Source organism: Artibeus jamaicensis, unplaced genomic scaffold (genome assembly GCF_021234435.1).
Source record: "Artibeus jamaicensis isolate MK-2021 breed Jamaican fruit bat unplaced genomic scaffold, CSHL_Jam_final contig_465, whole genome shotgun sequence".
NCBI lineage: Eukaryota > Metazoa > Chordata > Mammalia > Chiroptera > Phyllostomidae > Artibeus > Artibeus jamaicensis.
The window spans coordinates 9,621,412-9,631,381 of NW_026521843.1; the positions used below are offsets into that span (position 1 = coordinate 9,621,412).

The 9,970-nt window shown below is 53.0% G+C and overlaps 1 long non-coding RNA gene across 1 annotated transcript; it reads left to right on the top strand.

Moving 5' to 3' along the window:
• The first annotated feature begins 5,307 nt into the window (after positions 1–5,307).
• Positions 5,308–8,714, top strand: LOC128627683 (uncharacterized). Its single transcript, XR_008391961.1, has 3 exons — positions 5,308–5,373; positions 6,035–6,097; positions 8,473–8,714. It is a non-coding gene; the product is annotated as an uncharacterized LOC128627683 (long non-coding RNA).
• Positions 8,715–9,970: the final 1,256 nt, after the last annotated feature.

A 9,970-nucleotide genomic window follows, 5' to 3' on the forward strand; every position in this document is an offset into this window, starting at 1 on the left:
GGGCATTGAGCCCTGGTGTGCCCCAGAGTGTCCATCAGAGGCGGCCCTGGCGTTTGGCCCCACACCCAGCTGCCCCCACACAGGGCCCAGCAGGGGCTAAAGGCCGCGTTCCCACGCTGCTCCGCTGGAGTCAGGCCAGGCCCCGGGCAGCGCCTCTCACTGTCTGCCGGCTCCCAGCCCGGGGCACCTCAGGGTTGGTCTGAGGGGAATCGGTCTGTGTCAGGGACCTGCGGGAGGGCTCCCAAATCAATGCCTTTTATTTCCTGGAGAGCTCCTCGCTCACAGCAGCCGCCTGAGACAGGCCTGCAGTCTCTTCCCATCCAGGGAGCCTCCCGTGAGTCTGCCCCACACCCACACCTTGAACTCAATGTCAAGTCCTTGACTGAGACCCCTGGTAGGATGGGCAAGGTTAGGAGGGACAGCAAGGGAAGACTTGAGCTGCCTGGGGACCTGAATTCGTGTATTCCTTCAACAGATGTGAGTATGCTCAATGTCCACCACCGTCCTTGGGGTCTGGCAGCCATCACGGTACACACCTCAGAGCCGGCAGAGCTGCCGTGAGCAAGAGGCGTCAGGTCTCCTTTCCCACACTGGCGGTGAGAGGGCTGAACAGAGCGGCCCCACCCCGAGGGGCCTGTCCAGCTGGACGCGCCTCTTCCCGCCCCCACAGTGGGGTGGGATCACCCTCACCGTCTCCTAGAGTGCGGCTCCCTCCGGGCCAGCCCCAGCCAGGCCGTGGCCCTCTTGAGCATCCCTGCCACTCAGGGCCCAGCAGAGTTTTGTCAGCCCCTCAGCAGGAGCCCGGAGCCGGGTGCGGGCACCCCTCATCCAGATACACCACTTCTGGGCCCTCAGCACCCTCGGCCTGTTCTTATTCCCAGCTCCTGGTCGGAGAGAGAATCCCCTAGTGTTTGTTCCCCAAGGTTGGCCTCCCAGACTTCTAGAAATTCAAGTGGGGATTCCATGCCTCATCCGACTGACCAGGGCATTCGGGAGGCTCAGGGAGACCGGATGATGGCCGTGCTGGCCTCTCTGTCCTCAGGCCTGACCGCCCAGCAGCAGGTGTTCCTCGGCGCTCCCTTCAGCCCGAACCAGAACTGCAGCCCTGCTGGAAAAAACCAGACCTTCTTGGCACAACCCCGAACTGGCTGACCTCCTAGTCCTGGCTCTGCGCAGAGCACCCTGGCCTTTAGTCAGGAGCCTCACTGCTTGGGGGGAGGGGCTACTCATGCCACCAAGGGGTCACGACCAGGAGGTCACGAGAAACAGCAGTCCAGTTGGTACCCACCATGGTGTGCAGAACTGAATTGACACCAGGCCCTTTTGTACTAGACCCAAGGAAGGGAAAGGCCTGCTTTCTTCCCTTAGCCTCTAAGAACCCTCTGCCCTCCCCTCCCAGGAGAACCTTCTTTGAACCTGGAGACCTTCTGGCTCTGCACAGGTTGGTCCCGATCACCCATCTGCACTGCCAGAAAGAGGCGAGGGAGGGGCTGCCTAGTCTGGCCAGGTGGAGGGCAAGGGTTTTCTTCGCTTGCATGGATGGATGTTTCGATGTGTCCATCCATTAATGGATGTTTCTCATCTCATTAATTCAATGAGAATTTATGAAGCACCTTCCTGTGCCAGCCCCTGTGCTAGGTTCTGGCCCAGGGAGGGGTGAGAACCAGTTGTTTATGCAGGGGTGGATGACTAATGCAAGGGCTGAAGGAGCCCTTTCTCTGGAGGCAAGTAGGTACCTGACGATGAAGCAGGGAGACAGACCAGCACACCCCAATAAAATGCTGGGAAGCGCCTTGTGGCTGGGCTGGGTCCCGGGGCCGCCTATTGGCCAGAGCAGGACCCAGCCCCAGCTCTGTTATCTCTGTGTCCCCAGGGTCACCACAGGGGAATCGGCGCTCTATGTCATGCGAACGGGGTGGTGTGAGCAGGGCTGGGTGAGCAAGAACGAGCATCCCAGACAATGATGTCAGCCCTCTGTCCCACATCCGCCCTGAGGGTACTTCCCCGCCACTGAATGGGCTGAAGCTTCCTGAACACGCCAGGCACTTCAGTAGTGGGACAGGCTTCTCTGTCGGAGAGGCCAAGGTCAGCTGGGACACTTGGAACACTTCATTCCCTTGGTCAGACCCAAGCCTTGGGGTGACCAATGACCATGCATCTGAACTGTGTCCACTGTGCCTGTGCCCCTGTGGCTGGGTTTGGCTGGAGAGAAACACTACTAGGCCGACTGACAGAGTTCTTGAACGGGCACCCCAAATGGTGCTCCTTGCTTCACACCCCTGGCATTTTTTTCTCTACTGTCTTCTCTGTCCTCTAATGCCTCTTGTCCCTCAGCTAATCATTTTGTCTCATATTACCTTGAGAAAACAGAAAATATTGGAAGGAAGCCCTTTCTTTTCCCACCAACAAGACTGTTAAGTCTATTTGCACCTGTGCTCCTCTCCCTACCCACCTCCCCAGTTCCTGTCTAAAGCCAGCTCTGCCTTGAGCTCTGGATCTCATCCCTCTTACCTTCTCAATATCTTTACTCAAGGAATTATTGTATTTCCCTGGCTGGTATGGCACAGTTGGTTGAAACATTGTCCCAAAACTGAAATGCTACCAGTTTGATGCCCAGTCCGGGCACAGACCGAGGTTGCAGGTTCAATCCCAAATCAGGGCACGTATAAGAGGCAACCAAGTGGTGTTTCTCTCTCACATAGATGCTCCTTTCTCCCTCCATTCCTTTCTCTCTAAAATCAGTAAGCTTTGGGTGATGATTTTAAAAAAAGAAATTATTTTATTATCTTCCCTTCTTTATTATCATTTTCCCTCTCTGTGGGATCTTTCCCATTAGCATACATAAAAGCTGTAGGAGTTCCTGTCTCTTTAAATACAAAAATCAAAACAAAAACAAAACACGTCCCTCCTGATGCCCCTAAACCTCCAGCAGCTATGCCCCAAATGCTTGCTCTCCATCACAGAGCTGTCTCTTTAAGAAGCTCCCACACGCTGCACATGCTGTATCCCTCCTCACTGCCGGTCCCTGAACATGCACCCCAATGGGACTTCCATCACCACCGCTCCACTAAAACTGTTCCTGTCCAGGCCTCCAGCAACCTGCACATTGCCAAAGACAGTGGTCACTTCACAGCCTACTTGTTGGGTCTTCCAGCAGCGCTCGAATGGTTGGCTGAGTCCCTCGTTGAATGTCCTCTCAACTTCAGTGAACCCCCCCCTTGTCTCTCTCTCTCTCCCCCACCATCCCAACCCATCTCAAGCTCCTCTCTTGGTTTCAGTCAAGCTCTACATGTGGTCATGTGTCAGGACCTGGTCACAGACTTTCTGTTGTTGTGTAGACATTGTCTACCTAGATGATGTCATCAGGCTTTCAAATCAAACATGTGCTGATGCCTCTCCACTGGGCTACAGGCTCATATCTACTTGTCATCTCCATCTGGGCATCTACCAGGCATTTCCAAATCAACATAGGCAAAGCACAACTTTTGATTTCTGTCCCCACCCCAGTCTGGTCTTCCCATCTTGATAGCTGGCGCCAGCACGCACTCCGTTTCCCAAGATGAGAAGTCATCCGCCTTCTCTTTCTAGCCCCAGGAGCTCCATCGCCCAGTCCTGTACACTCAGCTCAACACACCCGAGCCAATTGACTCTCCATCTTCGTGGCTGCGCCCATCTCACCCACACGACTGCTAGAGACTCCAATCCTCCTCATGTTCCCTACAATCCATTCTGCCACGGCAGCCAGCATGACCTTTGAAGATTTCAAATAAGGTAATGTCGCTTCCCTATCATTATTTGAATAAAACCAAGGTGCCTTGCCATGGCCTTAAATTTCATACTCAATAAGGGTCCTGCCTGCCACTCTGACCTCAACCCTCCCCAGTCTTCCTCTACACGGACTTTCATCCTGTGGTCCCATTTGGAGAGAAGGGCACAGTGCCACCTGCTCAGAATATTCTCCCCCAGATCTTTGCCTGTCCCAGCTCAAATTCCGCCCCCTTGAAGAGGCGTTCCCTGACCCCGCCAGGCTCCCCCTCTGCATCACCCTGATTGGTTTAGTTATAGAACTTATCATCATCAAAGTGATCTGGTCCATGTATTTGTTCACTTGCTTGTTGTCTCTCCCCATCCCGGTTAAGGTGGAGACTCTGTGAGAGCAGGAATTACTCAGTCATGTTTGTTGCTGTATCTCCTGCCCCTGCAACTACTCCTGCTGTGTTAGCGGATGTTCAACAAGTAGCTGGTGAATAAAAGGACAAATGGAGGCCAGGCAGTAGGGCTGAGACAAAATAGAATCTGATGCAGTCCCAGCCTTGCGGGCTCAACTCTGGAGGCGCAATGGAGATGCAATGTGATAAGCACTTGTGGAGATGCCAGGACAGGGGCTGTGGGGTCCCTGGAAGGGGCCCCAACCCAGAGCATGTGTGAGCTTGTGGGGGACGGGCTTCCTGGGGAAGTCATGTACAGGTTGAGACCTATACAATAGTAAGCAGGTGTAGGGGAGAAAGAGGATGATGTTTCAGGTGGGAATACCTGAACTGACAAAGAGCCAGTGGTGACTGAGAGTGTAGGGAGGGGGTTCCTGAAACAGAGCCTGCAGACCCCCTGGCCCACCTGCCTGGAGAAGGGCAGTCCTACTTCCTTTCTGGCCTGCTTGGAGGAGGGGAGGCCCTCATCCAGCTCAGGTCATTCAACACTTCCTTTATTCCTTGCTAACACTAACCACTGAGCTCCTACCACATGCTGGGGCCTGTGCTGAATGCTGGGGAGACAGATATGAAAAGGCTCAGGTCTCTGAGGCTGAAGGGACAGAGCTGTGCTCTGAGGATGGAGGAAGTGCCGGCCCAAGACCATACCCTGAGACGCAGAGGGCACTGCCAGGTCCATCTGCCACACATGTGCCTGGGCCTCCAGCTGAAGCAGGGACACTCCTGCCAGCCCTGCAGGGGCTTGTCCCTGAACTGGTCCTGCTGCCTGAAGAACCTGTCTTATTGCTCACACGCTCACACACTCCCTCATCACACAGATAGATGTGCACCTCCCCTCTGCTCTGGTCACATACACACACCCACACCTGCCCTCATGACCTGATACAGGCACACACGTCCACACACACTCACCCACCCCAGGCGGTGAGTCCAGCGTGCAGATACTCACAGGGTGCACAATGCATTCCTGCCCTCTGGAAGCTCCTGGGCTACCAGGGAGGACCACGTGGATTCCAGAAATATTCTCTCCCCAAAACATTTCTAATATTAGAGACAAACCCATACAAGATAATGTAACCTGAACTATGTGTGTGTGATGGGTGATTCAAGCGGGCCTCTTGGAAGAGAAGAACGTGAGCCAGGTCTTGGTGAAAGTCATGGAATGGTGAGAATGGAGAGCAAAGGGTTTTGTTTTGTTCTGTTCTGTTTTGTTTTTTAAAGACACTGAATTAATCAGGCTCTTTGGGCTACAAAAAAGGATAATGTAATGATTGACTCACAGGAGTGAAAAGTCAGGGTTGATCTGGCTTCAGGCAGTGTTGGGTCAGCAAGGCTCTGTCCCCCTCTGTACATATTTCCCAACTGGTTTCCCCACATGGGAAGCCAGGCTGATCTTATCAATTCAAGTACACAGGAGCCATCTTCCCCAAGAACTCTAGGAGAAAAGGCTTGGAGGACTCCAATTAGCCTCATTGGAGGTCACGTGCCCACTTCTGAACCTCGTGGTCACAGATATGGAATTCTCTGAGGCATGATACTACTGCTCTGGCCCTACTGAACCCACATGCAATGGGTTTCCTAAGGGAAAAGGGGCCTCTGTTATTCAGAAGAATTAGAGAATGGGTACCCAACAGAGCTCAAACACCCCTGCCTTACACATCAGTCCCTCCCTCAGTGAGAGTGCTTCACATGTTTTAACAATTCCACACAACTTATTCAGTCTGCTTATCAGGAAATAATCCTAATCCAGGCATGGTCAGCACCCTTGTTTTACTACAGAGCAAGAGCACTTCCAGACACTGATTTTTCTGTTCTGCAATTTCCAGAGAACCACCTTGGAGTCCATTGGGCCATCTCCGTTAGAAGACCTAATGTCTTGGAGCCCTTGGGTAAGGTCTCCCTCAGAATGGAGGTGGGTAGAGATGGGGGATAGGTGCTTGATGCACTAAGCTTGAGATGCCACTGGGAGACCCAAGGGGAAGTGCCCAGAAAGCAGGTGGGTATATGAGACTGGCATTTCCCCTGCGATGGCCAGACAGCTGCTGCCAAGCTGAGAGCTCATTTTACCCTGTGTGTTAAAGTGGCCAGTCAGGGTGCATCCATTCAGAAGACAATGGGGGCCAAAGCCCTGAGCCCAGAAATCGGCCTTTACTGGCCTCCTCTGTGCCTGGGAGAGCCAAGATCAGCCCAGGACCTCCCAAGCACAGCAGAGAGGACCTGGAGACCTGAATTTCTCAGTGACCACGAATCTCTTCTCTTCTTGGTGTCTGAGCTGCCACCTCTAAGATGCCACAGGGATGTGTAACCTGGTGCGTCACCCTCAGTGAAGCACACCACCTGGCACTCAGGCCATGATGTAGTCCCCTCCCACACTGAACCTAGGCTGACCTACGACACACTCTATTCAACAGAAAGAGGCAAGAGTGACCTTCTTGGCCTCTAAGAGGAATGGTAGCTTCTACTTTCTCTTTCTCAGAAGGTTCACTTTTGAGATCCCTGAGTCACCAAGTAACATGCCTGGCTGTCCTGCTCAAGAGACCACGTGGAGAGGCCATGTGGAGAGGAATAAGGGCCCAACTGGCCCATTATTGTAGCCGAACCTCCAGTTGTGGCCTGTATCTAAATGTATCTTCATGAGAGACCCCAAGCAGGACCAGCAGAAGAACCAGCCAGCTGAGCCCAGTCAACCCATAGAACCACAAGAGATGATAAAATAGTGGTTGTTTTAAAGCCATTGAGTTTTAGAGTTGGTTTTTCAGTGATAAATAACAAAAGCAATGTCTCTGTTGGTGAGGCTGGCTGACATGCCTGAGTCTTGTGCCACCTTGCTCCTAGCCCTCAAACCTGATAGGGTTAAGCCAGGTCTTAGTTAATGACCAAGAGAATAATCACACTGATAACCATTCTGAGAAGGTAGGCCAGTGTGAGGGCAAGAACAGAAAGGGGACCACACATGCTATCAGATTCCAGGACTGAACTTGCAAGAGACACAAAGAACCCAGGTCCCACAGGGCCAGAGATCCAAGTTGGGTGCTGGAAGGCTACCTAGCTCCATCTCTGGGTGCTGACCCCAAGAAGCAGAATGGCGAGGCTCCAGTGTCATTCCAATGCCCTTGCATGGCTCTGAGATTGACACCTGTGGTGTGATAGAAGAGGAGGATTGAGCCACCTCCCAGCCTGGCTCACCAGGCAGAGGCCTGACGGAGCCAAGCTCTGCCCCCTTGGCCTTACCTAGGTTCCCCGCACTTCCTGCCACAACCGACACCATCTCTCTGCTGCAGGCGCTGCGCTTTGACCAGCTCTGTCCGGACTCCTGCCGCTTGCCGGCCTGAACACCACCCCTGCACTGGAATCACTTCTCCACTCTGGGGAATCTCTCCTTCTCTTTCCCCCAGATCTCCAGGATTTTAGGGTCATGGCCATAGGTGGCCTGACATGGGTCATGCATGACTCTTGTCCCAACTCCTAGACCATGAGGTTCTAGAGAGCAGAAACTATGGCTTCATTTTTCCCTGTAATACATTTGTTATGAATTCAGTCAGTCAGGCATTCACTCAACAAGTCGACTGTGTGCCACCGTCTCTGCTCATTACAAGGACATAACGGGAAAACCCTTGTCCCAGCCCTGGTCATGTCTGGTCCAGCTGGACAGACAGGCACAGACATCGGCAACGGCCACACAGTGTGTGACGCCAGCCCAAGAGTGTGTGTGCGATGCAGTGGGAACTCAGAGAAGTGCTCGCCCCAGATAAAATTCAGGAGTGACTGTGGTATTCTAAAGACTTCACTTATCCATGTTTTCATTACTTTTGAAGTGCTTAAAAGCGTGAGTTATTATTATTTTAGAACAGGCCAATACGAACGATATAGAATGTCCGAGGTGCCAGCGCCGCCCTCTGAGCCTGCCCAGAGGAGCCCGCTCTTGCCCACACTTGGTGCCTCGCTGGCGTTCTGGATTTTATACGTGAGTCCACACGTGCACGTGTGCGCACACACACACCACTTTTACACCAGTGGTTACACAATCTTTTGCATCTTGTTCTTTGTTTTTGTTTTCATTTAACAGATCGCTGTAGAGATACCTCAATCTTGGCTAATAGCTGCGAAGTATGGTAGTATTCCATCATATGAAAGAACTATAATTCCTTTAACTAATCACATACTGATAGTTACTTAGGCTTTTTCTAATTGTTCGCTATTACAAATAGTGTTCCAATGAGTAGCCTTGTGCTGAAGCAATTCTGAATGTGGCGTATATTTGCAGTATAAATTCATATCCTGTGGAATTACTGGGCCACCGGTAGATGCCCTTTACGTCTCAGTGACCCTCAGCCAATGTTCAGTTCCTGGTAACACGCCACCAGGATCGACGGAGCTTTCCGACTCGCCTCCTGCCAGAGTGCCCTTCTGCTGCGACCAGGAGACCCCGGGGGCAGGGGAGAAGCATGAAGGAGACAGCACCTGGATCGAAAGTGCTTTTCTCTTTCCTCCTGTATCTTTTGAGAGTCATGTAACTTAATATACCAAATTATATATGAATGTCATGTCTGTATATTAAATTTTAATATAATTAAAATATTTTAAATATAAACACAGTTTAGCGATGCAGTAATACAACTACGAAATATATATATAAATAATTTCAATATAAGGTTCATCAGGAGGCACTTGGTCCCAGAATCACGTGCAGCGGCCCCCGGACCACAGGACAGAATCCACCTGAGACGAGAGCAGAACCCCCAGCCCGTCAGAGTCCTGGGTAGAGCATCGCCTGCAGCGAGTCTGGCCTTGGGTCGCTCAGGCTCATAGGCCAACATGTAGCGTTTTGGCTTTTGCCCGTTCGGGTTGGCTTTTCGGGTCATTGCCACCAGGGGAAGAGCCTGCAATGCCACAGCGGGTGTGAGCGACCCAGACTGAGTGCAGAGGGGAGCGATGCTTCCAGATGCGCCACCCAGAGGGTCAGCATGGGTCAGCCAGGCAGCCCAGGACAGGGAAAGGAGCCCAGGCAAAGAGCCAGCCATCGCAGAGGCTGGGATGCAGCAGGCACTCCGAGGCCTGCCGAGGCTGCAGGTGGCCGCAGCTCCACCCGAGAGGCTGGGTGGGGAGGGCAGGGCGCGCCCTCCATAGGTGCTGCCCGGTGTGATTAATGCGATTCCTCTCGAGCTCTCAAGTGAAGTGACCAGAGCTTCACCCTAGCAGTGATCACAGGTGTGACTTGAAAAATGAATTCACTGCTCCCCTTGTGCCTCTCTACCCAGGGCTCAGCTCTCTGACACGTACCCCTCAGCACCTCGGTCTGGCCACCCCAAAGGATCATCCTTTGGAGACCTGGCATCAGAAGGCCCCACGGGGCCACACCTGGGACACCTGTGATCGGGGTGGGTAAGAAAGAAGGCTGCCAAGGAGAAAGGTCATGGGCGTGCTAGAACCCCTCCTGGTGTGCATGTGCGTGCCTGTGCCTGATGGGTGCCCCTGTGCGGGTGTGCATGTGCACACACACAGGATGCCAATTGCCCTCAGGAACATTCTCTGGCATTTACTATTTCTCCGAAGTCATTTCCTTATCTCAGGGCCCCTTTGGAGCCTTTGACCCAGAGTTGGGTGAGGCAGGGAGGGAAAGGACAAGGCTGGGCCAAGAGGAATTTGCCCTGTGCCGTGTCTTAGGTCTCCAGGCATTAGTGGAAGCAGCCGACGGCTCTCTGAGCTGCCACTAGCTGGGCCCACGTCATGTCATTGTCCCCCACACCTGCAGTGGGCCCTCT